This window comes from Sorex araneus, chromosome 9 (genome assembly GCF_027595985.1).
Source record: "Sorex araneus isolate mSorAra2 chromosome 9, mSorAra2.pri, whole genome shotgun sequence".
NCBI lineage: Eukaryota > Metazoa > Chordata > Mammalia > Eulipotyphla > Soricidae > Sorex > Sorex araneus.
The window spans coordinates 18,901,601-18,917,577 of NC_073310.1; the positions used below are offsets into that span (position 1 = coordinate 18,901,601).

Sequence of the window (15,977 nt, forward strand, 5' to 3'; positions counted from 1 at the left end):
TGAACACGGTTGACCCAAGTTCAATCCCCAGAATCCCATTTTGTCCCAGGAGCACCACCGCCAGGAATGATTCCTGAGTATAGAGCCAAGAGTGAACCCTGAACATTGTCAGGTGTGGCCCCCAAACCAAGAAAAAAGTAAAAACTGAAAAAATAAAGCTCATCTTGGGGCTGTACCAATAGTACAGTGGATAGTGTTTGCCTTGTATGCACATGACCTGAGTTTAATCTCTGGCACCCCATATTGTCTCTGAACCCTACCAGGAGTAATCCCTAGGCACAGAGCCAGAAGTAAGCCCCAAACAATGTCAGGCACTGCCCCTCAAAATAATAAAGCTTATCTCTACTTCAATACCATGTAGAAAAATTAACTCACACAGAGGGTAGGGCATTTGCCTTGCACGCAGCATCCCATACGGTTCCCTGAGCACTGCCAGGAGTAATTCCTGAGTATGAGCCAGAGAAGTACCCCCTGTGCATTGCCAGGTGTAACCCAAAAAGAAAAAAAAAATTAACTCAAAATGTATCAAATGGCTCAATATAAGTGCAAAACTAAAAAAAACTAGAAGAAAATGTGTATATAACTTTTCATGACCCTGAAATCAACGTTTCTTAGCGACTTCACAAAACCTAAGTAATATAAGAAAAAAAGTTAAATTTAGACTTCAATTTTAGAAGCTTTTCTATAACATCAATGTAATATCAAGAAAATGAAAGGCCAACCCACAGAATAGGAAAACTTTGCAAACCATAGATCTCTAAGAGTTTACTATCCAGATATTTTTTTTTTTGGTGGGGGTTGGGGGCAACATCTGGTGATGCTCAGGGATTACTCCCAGCAATACTCAGGGAACCATATGGGATGCAGGGGATCAAACCTGGGCCAGCCGTGTGCAGGCAACCTGCTGTACTATCTCTTCAGCCTCATAAAAACAAGACAACACCAATCTAAAAACACTTTAAAAAGTTCAGCAGTTTTTTTCTCCAAAGATACACAAATGGCCAACACACACAAATTATGTTCAACAGCATTAGACAACATAAAGACAAGATGCTTTAGACACTAAAATGGCTAATAGGGGGAGAGTGCCTTGAGAGCACTTCAACCAAATACAAACAGACAATCACAAAAATAACATATGGAGGAGAAAATAAATAAAGAGAGGAGAGGAAAGAACAAAGTGCTGACAAGAATGTGGAGGAAAATGGAACCCTCAGACACAGCTGATGGGAATGAAGAAGGGCATAACTGCTGTGGAAGTTCATCATAAGTTAAACAAGTTATGCTATGACTCAATTCTACTACTCAGTATGTATCAGAGAATTCAAATACACATCCACACAGAAACATATAAGCAAATGCTAACAGCAGCATTACTCATGAAAGATAAAACTAGAAACAATCCTTGGCAAACTCCATACAACGGAGTATTATTTGGCAATAAGAAGATACAGAATACCAACGCATGCTACCATATGAGCCTTGAAACACTTACGAAGCCATATGCAACAGATCACATATTATACTTTTTTTTTCCCCCTTAAGGAAGGTGGGTGGAGACCCCACTGCAGTGCCAGGGACTACCAGGATTATGCCTTCTGGTGTTAGAGAGGACAATGACGCTGGGGATTGACCCTGGGGCCCTGAGCATGCAGTCCAGCCTTTAGATTCATGATTCATCTCCCTAAACCTTTATGATACTTTGTCATAATTCAGAATAGCAAAGCCCAGTGACACAAAGAATAGTTTCAAGGAAAATGAATGGGTACTATTAAAGTGTACCATATTTGTTTGGAGTGATGGACATATTCTACAGTTGATGGTTGAAAACTGAATTTCCTAAAAACCACTGAATGTTACACTTCAAAAAAAAGGGTGAATAACATTACAATTAAAAAAAAAAACACCTTCTAAGCAATAAATTAGTGAGCCAGAGAGATAGGACAGGGGTTAAGGTGATTACTCTTCACATGGCTAACCTGGGTTCAATCCCTAGCACACATGTGGTCCTCTGAGCACTGCTAGGATTGATATCTGAGCAGAGCCAGAAGTTCTGAGCACAGCTGGATGTGGCTCCCAAAACAAAACAAACAAAAAGTAAATAAAGGCAAGAGGTTCAGTTGCAAGCTTATTTTGTTTCTCTTCTTAGAGATTTACTGCTCTTTATTATATACTGACAGATATCAGCTACTCTCACGTAAAAGCGTCACTTAAGTTGGTAAAAAAAAAAAAAAAATTCCAACTTGGACCAGAGATAGCTCAATGGGCTGAGCACAGTGTTGCATGCAGAAGGCCAGAGTTAGATCCTTGCCACTGAAGAGGCCCTAGTTGGGAGTAGCCTCTGAGCGCTGAGTTTGAGGTCGATAAAAAGCTTACTTCCCTCCTATATAGTTCTAGTATTTTGCTATTGTTGGTTTCATATGCCTGGCATATGAAATAAGATGTGAACAAACACTCAAATGATTGACTCTAGAAACTTGACAAATCTGATAAAGCACAAGGTAGACCAGTGAGGCAGTTATACACTAGAATTTATTAGCTCAGCAGTACCTTTGACCAAAGTACACCTGTCTACAAAGGATGAAGAGCCATTTTCTTCATTGGAAGGCTGAGAACTGGGACAACAAAACAATTCTTGAATTATAAAAAGCTTTACATATCTAGGCAAAACTATACTTACTGTGGTTGAGAGCTGGACTGCTTAAACCAGTTTTAAGGGCTCAAGGAGTATAAGACCCCTGAAGCCATATCTACTACTTATGCACTTGTGCAATGTCAGCAGGGAGTACTCATACCTTCAGAAGATCTCCAATGGACCTTAAAGAAGCTAAGAAATAGTGCTTTAAATGGATTATGTTTCTCAAAATGTGGCCCAACATACACCTGGAGTTTAGGGGGAAATGAGGAAGATCCTCATTAAGACTGGAAAGTTAAGTCTGTTATTTTACAGCAACATCCTAAAATATATGATGGCATACGATGGTGTATCAGCCCAAAAAGATTCTCCCACTTAGGTGAGGTAGAAAGGAAACCATCAGCTAAGCTGACACAAACTTTACTCTTTCCTCAAAATGCACAGGACATTTCCTGTGCGCCAGTTTTAGTATGTCACACAAACAGGTGCCACTTGGATCATCTACCCCAATAGCTATCCACCTTCTTCAGATAAACGTTTTGAATTTCTCGTCTCACCAAGAGAACTAACAGTAACCCCGTTTTGGAATTTTTTCAAAGAAAGCCTTCAACTTTGGCTAAAGACAAAATCCTTGCTAAGTGCCAACCCTGAGATGGGTATGTTTCCCTCCCTTTAGGTATTTCAGTAGAGAATGTGAGATTACACTTTTGTAGTCCAAACACCCACAGGAACACAGATCATGGAAAATTTTAGTAAAATTAGCATCTGGATAAGAAAAGAGTTAATTCTGAGTTCTATCTTTTTATTGCTTTGTTTTTAATTTCAGGCACTGTAACTGAGTCCTTACTTTTTGCACAGTTGCTAAAACCTGAGCCTGCACAATTAATTGCCTGAGTCACATGCAGGGAAGTATGAACACTCCCTGCCCCCTGCCCCAGTGTTAGGAACCAAGCCCAGAGTCTAACACATGCTAGGAAAATTCTTTACCCCTGAGCCACATCCCTGGTTCCTGGCTCTTAACAGTTTTCCCCCTCCTTCCTTCCTTCTTTTTTGGGTTTTTGGAGCACAGCAGCAATGCTCAGGGATCACTCATAGTGGTACCTGAGGACCGTGTGTTATCAGATTCAGGATTGGCCACATGCAAAACAAAGCAAGTGCCACCCCTCTGTAATATCTCTTTAGCAGCCTTTCCTTTCTTTCTTTTTAAGCCTTCAGGTCACATCTGGCGGTGCTCAGGGGACTCTGGGGTGCCCAGGACTGAAACAGCTACATGTAAGTCTAGTGTCCAATTCCTTGTACTATCACTCTGGACACATTCAGTAGGCCTTTCTTAGAATTTTCTTTCAAACCTCCTAAACCAATTCACTTTGAAATTAAAAATATGGACACTCTTAGTGATCAGTAATTTTTTCCCCCTATTTTGGGCCACACCTGGTGGTGCTCAGGGAGACCATATATGGTGCTGGGGACTGAACCTGGGTAGGCCACATGCAAGGCAAGCTCCCTAACCGCTATACTATCACTCTGGTCCAGTGATCAGTATTTAAGCAGAACGCAATTGAATCTGAGTATAAACCCAAAACAGTGGTTAAAGTTCTCCAGTTTGAGAGCCTGAGCTGGCCTTGCTAGTAGACAACTAGGTTCAATATCTACAACCCATATGGTCTCCTGAGCATTGCTGGTGAGGCCCTGTCCTCCCCCACCTCCAAAAAAATTCTCACCCAATTTCTAGGAAATCACTGCAAAATCATGAAATAGTTATACATTCTAATGTCATTACTATGTTTAATGAATTTCACCCAAATCATTTATAGAAGGAGATAAAAAGATATTTACCTTTGTGAGCTGAAATCTCAAAATTTCAGTCTTTATTATCTGCTTATTTTTTGTTTGGGGGCCACAAGGGGTGACCATGTAGTTCCCAAAGATAAAGCATGCTCTCAGTTCAATGAGTTATTTCTGATTCTCCTGAACTCAACTTTTAAAATAGTGAGCACTGATAAACAATAACAACAAAAAATGGGGGGCTGGTGCGAGGACAGGAGTTAAGGCACTTGCCTTACATGCAACAGACTCTGATTTGGACTCTGACACTGTGTATGATCCCCCGAACACCACCAGGAGCAACTGCTGAGCACAGAGCCAGGAAGGAGTAGCCCATGAATATTGCTGTGTGTGGCCCAATTTCCCCCTCCCAAATACTAAAAAAAAGGAAAGCCCCACGTTTTATTTCACTGTTAATATTCAAAGCACTCTGGAAGTGTTCTGGTACATTACTGTGTGTGGGTCTGGCCCTTTCCAAAGAAAACCAATGTCCCAGGAGCACCATTTGGATTGGGTCTATCTTAGATCTTTTCCAGTCCTCATCTTTCACATCCCTCCATTTGGCCTATTGGACTCCCAATTAATTGCCAAAGTGACGTGATATTTTATTTGATAGCCAAAGGACTATTTGGAAAGGATTTAGACATTTTAAGGGCCAGAGAAAAGGTAAGGTGCTTGCCATGCATATGGTCAAGACAGTTTTTTGTTTTTGTTTTTTTGCTTTTTGGGTCACACCCAGCAATGCACAGGGGTTACTCCTGGCCAGGAATCGAACCTGGCTCAGCCGCATACAAGGCAAATGCCCTACCCACCAAGACAGTTTTGATCACTACAACACCTGGCCAAGACAGTTTTGATCCTCAGGACCACATGGTCCCATGAGCACTGCCAGGAATGACTCCTGAGCACAAAGCCAGGAGTAGGCCCTGAGCACCGCTAGGCAGCAGATTAAAATTTTTTAAAAATAGGTCTTGCATGGGGAGGGTGGGAGGGACACTGGGTTTACGGGTGGTGGAGAATGGGCACTGGTGAAGGGATGGGTTCCCAAACTTTGTATGAGGGAAGTATAAGCACAAAAGTGTATAAATCTGTAACTGTACCCTCACGGTGACTCTCTAATTAAAAATAAATAAATTTAAAAAAAAAAATAAAAATAAAAAAATAAAATAAAAATAGGTCTTGCAGGTCAAAGAAATAGTACAGCTGGTAGTGTGCTTGCCTTGCACATGGCTTACCAATCTGCAGCACCAGAAATGATTCCTGAAGCCCACAAGAATGATCATTGAGCACAGCTTGGGGGAGGCTTGGGGGTAGGGGAGTAATGGGCCAAAAAACAAAAGGGAAAAAGGTCTTCATGGGCATCCACAGATGGTAGCCAGGCAATAGTGGACTAAATATAGAGGGTTCATGAGAAAATGCCACCATTTCCCATCCATGAGGTTTGCTGTTAAAGGCTGGTGAGGATCCTGCGAAGCAGACAAGGAGGATTTAATACCTTAGCTGATCCAAGCATCTAAATGTAATTAATCTGATGTGAAGATTTTAATTTTAACTTTTTGCTTTTTGGGTCACACCAGCAATGCTCGGGGGTTACTCCTGGCTCTGCACTCAGGAACTCCTGGTGGTGCTCTGTGAACCATGAGATACTGAAGACTGAACCCGGTCAGCTGTGTGCAAGGCAAACACCCTACTCGCCGTACTAGCCGGCCCCAACACAAAGACTTTTTATTAAAATAATTTTGTGAAACTGAAAAATGGTAATAGGGAAAAAACTTTAAATGCATTTCTACAACGGATAAAAGCAAGGTAAAACAGTAATAAGCAGGCATATACTAGCAGAAAACTTAAATCCTCCTTAGGGTAGTGATATTTCATCTTTAGTAGGATTTTCTAGTTTCATATTATAATGGCGATAACTGTGACTTTCAGAAAATAAGTACCTTGATCTAACATTGCTATTTAAAGGAGATGTCTTTAGCACCGTCCTTGTCCTTATTAGATAGGCATTTTATAGGGTACCAGTCACTTTTCTGTAAGTACTTGCCAAGTACTTTCTCATTTATTCCTCACAAAATTTCTACAAGATAGACACTATTTCTACCTGCATTTTATAGAGGGAAAGAAGGTATTCAGAGAATCTAACTGGCCCACAGCCAGAAAATAAGCTGAAAACTGAATGGAGATTCTGTATCAGTCACTGGGACTTAATAGCACCATACCCTCTCCTCTCCATGGCTTCTCTTGAGTGAAGAGAAGGTACAACACCCCCTCTAGCAACCCCCGTTCCTGTCTTGGGTTTGTCCCTGTCTGTGGAACCACTGGAAACCCTGAGCTAAAATGCCATTTCCTTAGGCAAGCTTTCCCTGCACCCTGCATCTCCTCTTCTGATACCCTTATCTGACTCAGGCCTCTTCTGCAAAGTCTGTGCTAAAGACCCTACGGTGACATGAACGGCTTTTTACCTAGTACAAGTTCCCCCAACCTAGGCGAAAGCAGGAGAAAACACTCATACAATAGTTCAAAATCACAACTTTCCAAAAACAATTCAGAATTGGGACACGTAAGAGCGAGCAGCCAGCTGGGGGCTGGAGCAACAGCACAGCGGGTAGGGTGTTTGCCTTGCACACAGCCAACCCAGGTTCGAATCCCAGCATCCCATATGGTCCCCTGAGCACCGCCAGGGGTGATTCCTGAGTGCATGAGCCAGGAGTGACCCCTGTGTATTGCCAGGTGTGACCCAAAAAGAAAAAAAAAAAAAGAGCGAGCAGCCAGAGATACAATCTATGGCGTTGTTACCAAGAATGTCCGGTTATCTAGGTTCTCTGGACATTAGCTGAAACCCTGGCTGTATAATGATTTTTCGTAACGTGTATGAAAAAAAAAGTGGTATGTTATGAATGCCTTTCAAAAACATCACTTTTTAAACTTTTTTTGTTTTGGGTCACATGTGGTGGTGCTCAGGGAAATAGCCAGATAGGCGACATACCAGGGAAGTGCCTAACCCTCGGTACTATCTCTCTAGCCCTTTATGTTTATTATAGCTAATGAAGATTGTAGCAAATTGTCACAAAACTGTCAGCTCTTAGAAGTTACTGTTCACTAAACATTTCACTGTCTTTTTTCTCTCTCGTCATTTCAAGAAAAAAGGTATTTCTGTGCTAAACTAACCTTTAGAGGTAAATTAGCAGCATGACTTATTTAGTCATTGCTGTCAGTCACCTTCAGACAAATAAGTTACTGCTCATATCAGTCTATTAAAAATACCTACTAGTGGGGCTGGAGCGATAGCACAGCGGGTAGGGCGTTTGCCTTGCACTCGGCCAACCCGGGTTCGATTCCCAGCATCCCATATGGTCACCCGAGCACCGCCAGGGGTAGTTCCTGAGTGCAAAACCAGGAGCAACTCCTGAGCATCGCTGGGTGTGACCCAAAAAGCAAAAAAACAAACAAACAAACAAAAACCTACTAGAGTGGATCTTCAAGCCTGTGTTCTCCCTTAAACATGTATCTAATTTGCTTGTCTATTTTTTTAATTTTTATTTATTTATTTTTGCTTTTTGGGTCACATCCGGAAATGCTCAGGGGTTACTCCTGGCTTATGCACTCAGGAATTATTCCTGGTGATGCTCAGGAGACCATATGGGATGCTGGGAATCAAACCCGGGTCGGCCTCGTGCAAGGCTACCCACTGTGCTATCGCTCCAGCCCCTCTTCTATTTTTTTTTTTTTTTTTGCGCTTTTTGGGTCACACCTGGCAATGCACAGGTGTTACTCCTGGCATATGCACTCAGGAATTACTCCTGGCGGTGCTCAGGGACCATACAGGATGCTGGGAATCGAACCCGGGTCGGCCGCGTGCAAGGCAAACGCCCTACCCGCTGTGCTATTGCTCCAGCCCCCCTCTTCTATTTTTTTAACGTAAACAATTTTATTTTTACTGTTTGGCTTGTTGGGTCATATTCAGTGATGCTCAGGAGTTATTCCTGGCTCTGCATTCAGGAATTACTCCTGGCAGTGCTCGGGGGACCATATATGATGCTAGGAATTGAACCAGGCTTGCCTGCATACAAGGCTAACACTCTCCCCTCTGTCCTATTACTCCAGCCCCAACTTGTCTGTTTCTTTAGTTATTTGTACTCTGGAAAAGCCTGAATTCTTTCTTTCTTCCTTCCTTTCTTTCTCTTTCTTTCGGTCTGAATTCTTTCTCTTTCTCTCTCTCTCTGGGTCATACCCGGCGATGCACAGGGGTTAATCCTGGCTCTGCACTCAGGAATTACTCCTGGCGGTTTTCGGGAGATGATATGGGATGCTGGGAATCAAACCCGGGTTGACCATGTGTAGGCAAATACCCTACCCACTCTATTATTGCTCCAGCCCCCTGAATTCTATCTTGAACACACTTCTCCTTTTTCTCCTCTCACATCTCACATCTTTTTAAGCAACTTTTGCTCAATAAAATCTATCTTACTTTATACACAGACAAAACCCCACTAAAGTTATTAAATGTGTGGAGTTGGATAGTATGGTGGGGAGGACGCTTATCTTGCACATGGTCAACCTGGGTGCAATCCCTAGTATTTCATATAGTCCCCTGACCTCTGCCAGGAGTAATTCCTGAGTGCAGAGCCAGGAGTAACCCTTGAGCATCGCTGGATGTGGCCCCAAAATGAAAAGTTATTAAGTGTGTATTTTTGACAATCTAACTGATTTTAATTCAGGATTGAAGTCAGTCACTCTAGGGGCCAAGCAACAGTACAGTGGATAGGGTATTTGCCTCGCATATGGCAGAATGAGGTATGCTCCAAGGCAGGCATCCTATATGGTCCCCTGAGCACTGCCAGGCGAGACCCTGAGAGACAGAAATAAGCCTGTGCACTGCCTGTGACCCAAAAAACAAAACAATAAAAAGGAATAAGTTATCAATTATTCTACTCTCAGAGGTTTTTCTTCAAGTCTTGTAACAGATTCTGAGAAGACTAGAAGGATTACTCCAATGGTTTTAAATTGAGTCCACCTCTACCCCCAACAAAACCACCCCAAAATAAATCACGGTGACAAGTGGCCCAAGTTCTAAATCAGGATGTGCCTTTAAAAATTAGAGGGACTGGAGAGAAAATATAAGGGGGGTAAGGCACTTGCCTTGCACACTGCTAACCCTGGCACTACTGATGGTCTCCTAGCACCACCAGGACTGATTCTTGAGCACAGAGCTAGGATTAAGTCCTAAGTACTGCTATGTACGGCCTAAACCCACTCTTGAAAAAAAATTTCCCTAAATGGCCAGAGAGAGAGAGAGGGGACAAAAATTAAAGCACTTGCCTTGCAATACAGCCAACTCATCTGACGCTTAGTATTGCATATGGTGTCCTAAGTAATGCCAAGGATCACTCCTGAGCACAGAGCCAGGCCATAAACAGTCCCCGAGTACACTGGATGTGGCCCCCAAACTCAAAATAAATTGTAAAAAAGTCTCCCCAAATACAGTGGGAACGAAAAAATGCCAATTTGTAAGAAGTTAACGAAGTGCATTAAGCTCATATAATTCAACATCTAACTGTTCAAAAATTAGTATTTGTCAATAATAGGTTCAATGTCCTCTGCTTTTATTCCCAGCCCAAATAGCAAGTGACAGTATTTAAGGAGTTTGTGGTAGCAGCTCAAAATAGGTGACCTAAGAAAGTCTGTTTGTTGGTTTGTCTTCAAGCCTATGTTCTCCCTTAAACACTTATCCTTGCCTACCTTTACTCTGGAGAAGCTTGTGTTCTCTTTCTCTACCCTCAATCTCTCTAAATACATTTCGATTAGACCTATCTTGCTTCACACACACAAAAATCAGTTTAATGAAAAAAATCTTAATGGTATGACCTCTACTTTGGAATTCATGTAGAAGGTAGAATCACTAATAGTAGTACTCAGTAACTTGCATATAAGAACCTTGATGAAGGTAAAATCTGTGTCTTAAAGATTTTCCTTGCTTCCTATTTCCTAACCAAGAGTCCTCAAACTTCAATCAGAATTCCCTAAAGAACTCTAAAAGTCTGGATTCTACTTCTAGAGTTTCTAATTAAATTACCTTCAAGCTGGGTCTCAGTTTTGTTTTGGTTTTTTCTCTCTTTTGAGTGGGAGGGGGTGCCTCTTAAGTGGTACTCAGGGAATCAGGATCGCTAACCAACCACACTGGTGGTCTACAGCCAGGGCCCCGGCAGTATGCACCCTAATCCCTATACTTTAATTCCTGCCAGGACCTGAGATTTTCTATTTCCGGCAAGTTACCAGATAATACTAAATTCTAGTTTAGGTACCACATTGGGAACCAAGCTTTCAGCTGTGGTCCACAGGCGCTAAAGGGCTGAAAACCACTGATCTAAGCTACTTTATCCTTGATTTTTGTTTTGTTATATTTTTTGGCCACACCAGCTGATGATCAGGGCTTACTCCAGAGCTCAGGGGGCCACATGGGATATCAGGGATCGAACTTTGGTCAGGTTTACGCAAGACAAATGCCATACCCACTGTACTATCTTTGTCCCTGCCTCTCTGTTTCTCCATAATAAATAAATAAATAAATGGTCCAAACCCCCGGATGACAGATAAGGGTTCATTCAAGATCCCTGGATGACAGGTGCAGGACAGGTGCAATTTTTTTTTTCTTTTGGTTTTTGGGTCACACCCAGCGTTGCTCAGGGGTTACTCCTGGCTCTACATTCAGGAATTACTCCTGGTGGTGCTTGGGGGATGGGTATCAGTTTTGTTTTTTTCCCTACCATATGGGATGCCGGGGATTAAATCCAGGTCAGCTTTGTGCAAGGCAAATGCCCTACCCGCTGTGCTATCCCTCCGGCCCCACAATTCTTGATTTAAAAATGAGACTGGGGCTGGAGGGATAGCACAGCAGGTAGGGCGTTTGCCTTGCACTCGGCCAACCCGGGTTCGATTCCTAGCATCCCATATGGTCACCCGAGCACCGCCAGGGGTAGTTCCTGAGTGCAAAACCAGGAGCAACTCCTGAGCATCGCTGGGTGTGACCCAAAAAGCAAAAAATAAAAATGAGACTATATTTTATCACCTCTTAAGTCTGTCAACTAATCCAATCACCTTATAAATGACCATCTAAATATTACCAGGGTCAGAGCGATAGTTATAACATGTAGGTGTTTGCCTTGCACACAGGCAACCTGGGTTAATCCCCACATTCCAATAGACCCTGAGTCTGCCAGAAGTGATTCCTAAGGGCAAAGCCAGGAGTAAGCCCTGAACATCACAAGGTATAACACAAAATTAAAAAAATAATTATTACCAGAACAGAACCATTAGGCTTATCTCACCCTGAAAAATGGGCTTGAAGGAATTTACAAATTAAGGGACCTTCGTGCTGGGCTTTTGTCTGCCCTCTCTCCCTCCCTTCTCCATCCTTCTGGCCCTGCCCTAGCCCCCTCCTCTCTGTCCCTCCATAAAAGAAAAATAAATTAAGGATTCAAGACCCCCCTCCAGGATGACAGGTGCATATGGTAAGCCCAATTATAACTATTCTAATTAGTCATTTCAGAAGCTTAGGGAGTAGGCCTAAAAGTAGCCAGTGTGCCTCTAATTTTAGTACCTTAAACATTGATGGAAGCATAATGGATACCAGCTGAACTCTGAGAACTGAACATCTGAGTTGTTTGATTTCATTAACACCATATATCAAGTTTTCCAAGGAAGATTTAGGGCACACCTGGGAGCTGATAAGAATCTTTCAATTTTGGAGAATGTGGTTCATTAGAAGAGCAAATGCCTTTTATATCTGAAGCCCTGAATTCAATCCCTAACAAAGCATCAAAACAAAAAGCCCCTCAATTTCAAGCTGATCCCTGACATACCTATACTTCACAAGCTAGACTTAGGGTATCCTACTACAGAGACACACACTGGTATGTTAACCTGAAGGCACTTGAACTGAACATCTAAATTTGTCCACCTTCTCTGGGGAAAAAAAATCCCTCAACTTTAAATAGCATTAAAGTTATCCCATGAAATAACTAATACTGAATTAAGGAGTTAAATGTTGACAAGTTTTCTCATCAGGCCTTATTGTGATTATTATTATTATTATTATTATTATTTTTACAACCACAGTCACTCAGGCACTACCAGGAGAGACCCACAGGCAAGGAGCAGACTTTCCCACCCCCTGTAGTGCTAGGTGTGTGTCCAAAGAAATAAGATTACTTTAAAATATATTTCTGGACACCTGAGAAACAGTACACTGGGTATGGCATTTACCTTGCTAGGTGTGGTCCAAAAGCCAAAAAAAAAGGTGGGGGTAAAGAGCAGAAAATTCTAGTTCATGAACTTGAAGTGGCAGAAACTTCACTGGAATAAAACAGATGCTTTATTCCAATAGTCTGATCTCATAGTACAGTGGGTAAGGCCTTGCATGCAGACAGCCTAGGTTCGATCCTCAGCATCCCATTTGGTTCCCTGAGCACTACCAGAAGTGATTCCTGAGTGCAGAGCCAGGTGTAACCTCTGAACACTGCTGTGTATAACCCAAAGACCAAAACATAAAGGTTCGATCTTAGGATATCAAAAGATACCAGGATGGCTCAACTATTTTAGTATTATTCTACTTGTAGAACTAAGGGCCATTCGTTATAATACTAAGAATTCAGGTTTCACACTTTCTTCAAAAGTTAAAAAGCTTAGTTGACCTCAAATTCTACAATTACTAGGATATTAGAAACATATAATGAAAGTAGTACCCTAATACTACCTAAAAACAATCCCTACACTAACACTGTTCTCTCTTGAATGGAATATAAAGTATACCGATTGCCACCTAATTTTGGTAGAACAGACCAACAGCTCTAAGTCCCATCATCGTTAACCTAAAAACACTCAGCAGTGCTAAGAGGACCATGTGGTGCAGAGAATGCACACAGCCCACTGAGCCATTTCTTTGGTCTTATTAACACCTTTTTTGATGTGTATTGATTTCAGGGCCTTTTTTGATGTGAATGTCTGAAGCAGTGCTGAGGCAACCAGGGGGCCTCTCCCTGTGATCTTCGTCAATGGGGCCAGTGGCCAATGTGAGAGATGCTGCAGCTGCTCAGATCTGGTGCTCCTGAGGGTTAGGGGACTCCAGGGACACACCCAGTGCTGCCATGAGATCATTCAGTGCTGAGGATCGAACCACAGTCAGTGGCATTTAAGGCAAAGCACCTCAGCCCTTATACCATCACTCCAGTTTCTATTTTTTTAAGGCACATTTAAGTATGGCAGAATTCTGAGGCTAGGTTGTCAAAATGGGCAATACTGAACTTAGTCTTCAGTACAGAACAAATTCAATCCCAGCAATAAATAATACCTTCCTAAGTATGACAAGCATACTGATATACAGTAAGACTAATTATACATACTATCATCTAATCAGGGTGTGAAGGTGATTCAAAAGCCTCTGCCTGGACTCCACAAGACTACCATTAGAGCCTCCAATCACTGGGGCCTGAGAGACAGCAGAGGGTGGAGGGCACTTGCCTTGCACATAGCCAAACTGGGTTTGATCCAGTCACGACATACGGTCCTCTGATCCCCATCAAGAGTGATCCCTGTGGGGCTGGAGCACAGCGGGTAGGGCGTTTGCCTTGCATGTGGCCAACCCGGGTTCAAATCCCAGCATCCCATATGGTCCCCTGAGCACCGCCAGGAGTAATTCCTGAGTGCAGAGCCAGGAATAACCCCTGTGCATCGCCAGGTGTGACCCAAAAAGCTAAAAAAAAAAAAAAGAGTGATCCCTGAGCACCACTAGGTGTAGCCCAAAATACAAAAAACAAAACAAACAATAAAAAACCCAAGCAACAAAAAAACCCTTTCCAATCAAAATGTACTAGGAGATTAGTTTTCATGTAAGTTAATTACAACAGTTCATATCATTTCCCCTTCATTTAGTATATTTTTCTCCATTCAGAATTCACCTGTCAATGTTTCAGGTTATTTGTTATGAAATACAATTCCAGCACTCAACATCTTGGAAGACCAAATTGAGAGAAATTACATTTGGAAGAATATTCACATTCCATTATGCTGAAGCAGAATATGTGAAGAAAGCAATTAACCATGAACCTTCAAGCTGAAAACCTCCTCGTTTCTTTTTGTTTTGGGCTACAGCAAACAGTGCTCAAAGCTCACTCTGGCAGTGTTCAGGAGACCACATGTGGTGCCAGGGATCAAATCTGGGTCAGTTGAGCATAAGGTAAGGGTCTTACCCACTGTACTATCTCTTCAACCCCCATTTCCTTTTTTTCACTGTTAAAAATAAACACTAGGCTGAAGAGATAGTACATCTCTGGGAAAGGCATTTTCCTTGCATGTGGCTGACCCAGGTTTGGTCCTGGCACCCCAGGTGGTTTCCCCAAAACTGTTATGAGTGATTTCTGAGCACAGGGTCAGGATTAAGTACTAAGCACCACTGGGTGTGCCCCCAAACAAACAAAAAGAACACTTGGACAGCATTCAATACTTTATAAAGTGGGTAAAAGTAGTGGTGCCAGTACAAAAAGGACTGCCTTTAAGATATAAATCAATCAGTATCATGGGAAGCCCGGCTCAATAATCACAGTAGAGTTTCATACTAAGGAACTTATGGTTACAGACCCAACTGGAAAATAACATTTTCTGTAAACAGTTTCAAGCACATTCAATGTGCTCCACTTCAATACATTTCAGTAACCTAGAAAGGAATTCACAGCTCAGAGTCCTGCCAACATCTTCAGAAACATTCAGTAGCCAGCAAGATACTGAAGCAATAATTTCAATAGATATACCATCCTGAGGCCTTGGCCCTGCCCTTCTTAGAAAACAATATACCTAGACAAGCAGTTTAAAATTTTAATTTTTTAAAGGCTTTTTTTTTTTTTTCGGTGGGGGGGGCCACACCTGGTGGTGCTCAAGGATTGCACTTGTCGGGGATTGGGAGACCATATATGGTGCCAGGGACTGAATTAGGTTTGGCCATGAGCAAGGCAAGTGCCCTACCCACTGTATTACTGCTTTGTACCCTAAAATCATAAATTTCTAAGTGAGGAGATGTAGAACTGAAGTCTTACTTTCCAGAATCTATATATAATTTGTAACAAAAATAAACAACAAAATCCTAGTTATCCTGACCAAGCACACCACAGAACAGCTCTTGGGAAAACCAGCTCTCAGGGAAACAGCAAAGGATTTGTCTTGGGGTCATACTGACAGTGCACATGACTTACAGCTGGCTGTGTCAGGGATCATTCCCAGCAGGGCTGGGGGACCATATGGGGTGCCAGGAATCAAACCTGGGTCGGCTGTATGCAAGGTAAGTGCCCTTCCCACTTACTATCACTCCGCCTCCTCCAATGATAAAGATTCTGTGAGACACCTCACAGCTGAAAATTCTTACTCTACAGCACTTGATTAATTCCCAGCTACACAACTTGTGAACAACAAATACAGTTCACATCTGGTATCTAAGCCAATATGCCCTTCCCACGAAGGTCGCATCTAGTTA

At 42.3% G+C, this 15,977-nt stretch overlaps 1 protein-coding gene across 7 annotated transcripts in view; it reads right to left on the bottom strand.

Annotated features, from left to right (window-relative positions):
• Positions 1 to 15,977, bottom strand: part of EIF4ENIF1 (eukaryotic translation initiation factor 4E nuclear import factor 1) — a 59,350-nt gene that overhangs the window by 42,040 nt on the left and 1,333 nt on the right. The window lies entirely within an intron of this gene.